The sequence below is a fragment of the Sorex araneus genome, chromosome 3 (genome assembly GCF_027595985.1).
Source record: "Sorex araneus isolate mSorAra2 chromosome 3, mSorAra2.pri, whole genome shotgun sequence".
In the NCBI taxonomy this organism is placed as follows: Eukaryota; Metazoa; Chordata; class Mammalia; order Eulipotyphla; family Soricidae; genus Sorex; species Sorex araneus.
The window spans coordinates 99483487-99486797 of NC_073304.1; positions in this window are offsets into that span (position 1 = coordinate 99483487).

The window sequence follows — 3311 nt, forward strand, 5'->3', positions numbered from 1 at the left end:
CACCCCCAACACACACACACACACACACACACACACACAGAGCCCTATTCAGGAGCACAAGTGAACTCATCAGTTGCCCCATTTGCTCTGGAGTTTCAGCAGTGTGGAAATGATGGCGCTAAGCTTACGGATCACTCGCTGGTGCTCAGGAGGCCCTGTGTGACGCGGGGTTCAAACTATGGTTGGCCTTATGCAAGAGTAGTGTTTTAGCATCTATAATTTTTTGATTAAATATCTCAATTAAATCTGAATAAAAAGAATTCATATCAATCTTTTTTGGGGACACAGTTAAAAGCAGGGCTCAGGGGGGACTGATAGCATTACATGTTTATATGAGAAATACAGGAGAATGCATTTCACCTAGCCTGTGAACCACCTAGGCCTTGTACCTTTGTTAGGATGGCAACTCCAAAAATTTCTTGTGTGTGTGTGTGTGTGTGTGTGTGTGTGTGTGTGTGTGTGTGTGTATAATATGTAGGGTAGAAAACAATTTCGTGTGTGTGTGTTTATTTTTTAATTTTTTGCTTTTTGGGTCACACCCGGCGATGCTCAGGGGTTACTCCTGGCTCTGCACTCAGGAATTACTCCTGGTGATGCTCGGGGGACCATATGGGATGCTGGGAATCGAACCCGGGTTGGCCGCGTGCAAGGCAAACGCTCTACCCACTGTGCTATCACTCCAGCCCTCTTTAATTTTTTGCCATACCTGGCAGTGCTCAGGGCTTATTCCTGGCTCTGTGCTCAGGGATCTCCCTGGTGGGACTCAGGGGGCCATACTAGGTACCAGGAGTCAAACTGTGTTAAGTAGTGCCCTACCCTGCTGTACTATCTCTCCAATCCCTATTCTATTAACTTCTAAAAAGTCATCTCCCGTGGTCATTTTTGTATTACCTTTCTTCTTTCTTTGTTTTTAGGACCACACCTGGCTCTGCTCAAGATTTATTTCTGGCTCTGCATTCAAGGACAGAGTCTGGAGGGGCTTGGGGGGCCACATGGAATTCTGGGGATCAAACTCAGGTCAGCAGCATGCGAGGCAAGTGCCCTAACCCCTGCCCGGCCTCTCTGGCTGCATGTTCCCCTTTCTAACCTGGTTTGTGCTAGGATTTTCCTGGAGTAGAGGAACTAACGGCTTCTGTCTTGATGCCCCGCCCCCAAGGGGGACAATCTAAGGGTGGATCAGAGCGCATCTAGGAGCATTCTGATCTACAGCTGGAGGACTCTGCTTCTCCTGGGGCAGCCGGCCCCCCGCTGCCCCTTCCCGGAGTCGAGGGCAGTGGGGAGGAAGGGGCTTGCCCAGCCTGCCTGCTGGGCTTCAAGGCACGGGGGAAGCTTCTGTCTGTGCTGGGTCTGGGGCCGCCACACCCCTGTTTCGACACAGTGCCTGCCTTGGCTTCCAGCACTCCGGGAACTGAGGACTTCACACGGCTGATCTCTGCCTCCTTTTCCCACCTGTAAATGAGTCCTGGGCATTCCAGCGGTGCCTCCGTGCCAGGGTCCTTGTGCAGATGAAACGGGCAGCCCCCAGGCTAGTGTCAGGGCCCAGACACCCCCGCCGAACATTGACCGTTGCTCTCCCCACTGCCGTCCTGAGTTGATTCTCAGCTGTCCCTTTTCCTGTCTGCCCCAAGGGCTGAGCTCTGAGGCTGTCTCTGTGAGCCATGGGAGGCCGAGGGTGGTGGAAGGTAGCCCTGGGGCGGGGGAGTGCCCGTGGACATGGGGAGCCCCGACAGCGGGAATGAGCCGTGTCTGTGGACAGAGTCCCCGCTCCTAGGGAGGCTCTGGGGGCACAGCTGAGCCGTGTTGGTGCCCCAGCTTTGCAGGAAGCAGCGCTGTCCACCTCAGGGTCTGTCCAGCCCTGCGTGAGCTCTGACGGAGGGAGAGACAGTGTGGCTCTGAGCTCTGGATGCCCCGTTCATGAGCCAGGGGCTCCTTTTAATTTCAATTTCGGTCGGAAAGACCTGCCCCAAAGAAAACGAAGAAGCAACTTGACAGAGTCAGGGCAAACCACGAGCGAGCCCTGGCCTGCCCCCCGCCCCCCTGTGCTCACTCCCGAGGTGCTGGCACTCCCAGGACCCCCGCCCTGTGCTCTCCGCCCCGCGGTTCTGGCTGCCGTCCTGACCCACATCCGCAGGCCGAGTCAGGCTGCTGGCCAGGCTGCCCACAGGCACCGCCTGTCTGTCTCCATCTGGGGCTCACTGGGATGGGGTGGGTGCTCAGGGAGGGCTGTGGTGTTTCCCGACAAATACTGCGGTCGCAGCCGCTGGTACATGATGCGACCACAGAGAGGAGAGGCGGGGAGGGCCCGTCCCTGGGGGTTGTGGGGAGCCTGGGGGGGCGGGCCTCTTGTCTCTCCAGGAAGGTGGGGAGATAGGGCCGTTCAGAAGTCAGCCGACAAGGAGGGAGAGGGAACTCTCTGGAGACTGGCCAGAGCATGCGGGCTGCAGGGGTGCAGCCTTGTGTGGGGAGGGGCCAGAGGCCCCCAGACCCCAGAATTGGGGAGGGCTGGCCCTTGAGTGCTTGACGTGTCCAGGACCAAATGTCCCTGATGAAGCTTTGGTGGAGTTCCCGTCCCCCTAAAGAATTGTCTCTACAGTGAGGACCCTCGGAGTCCACCTCCTTGTAGGACACACCGAGCACTGTCATCTAGCAGGGAGCCTGGACAGGCGTTCCCACCCACGGCCCTGCACCCAGGCGCTGCTGCTCCGGCAAAGGGGCGTCTTGGTGGGTTTCTTCTGTTTTGTTGGGGTGTGGGGGGCACTCCTGGCTCAGCGCTCAGGGCTCACCCTTGGCAGACTAGGGGAGCCCTATGGGGCGCCAGGGATCGAAGGGTTAAGGGGCATCTTGGGAGCAGAGAAGGGCCTGGCCAGGTGGGCAGAGGATGGCAGAGGTGACCGTAGGCCCTGCCCAGCGGGCTAATCCCACTCCTGTCCCCGCCCCCGCCCCCCCGCCCTGCCCTGTTCATGCCCAAGGTCTTGCCCAGTGCTCGCCTCAGAGCTTCAGAGCTGCAGCACAGCGGGTAGGGCGTTTGCCTTGCACGAGACCCACCCGGGTTTGATTCCTCCGCCCCTCTCGGAGAGCCCGGCAAGCTACCCAGAGTATCCCGCCCGCACGGCAGAGCCTGGCAAGCTCCCCGTGGCGTATTCGATATGCCAAATATAATAACAAGTCTCACAATGGAGACGTTACTGGTGCCCGCTCGAGCAAATCGATGAGCAACGGGACGACGGTGCTAATTATTAGTTTTTATTATTAGCTTAGATAACATGATTACAATAGTGTTAACTTGGTTTGGATGTACAAAGTTGCTGCAC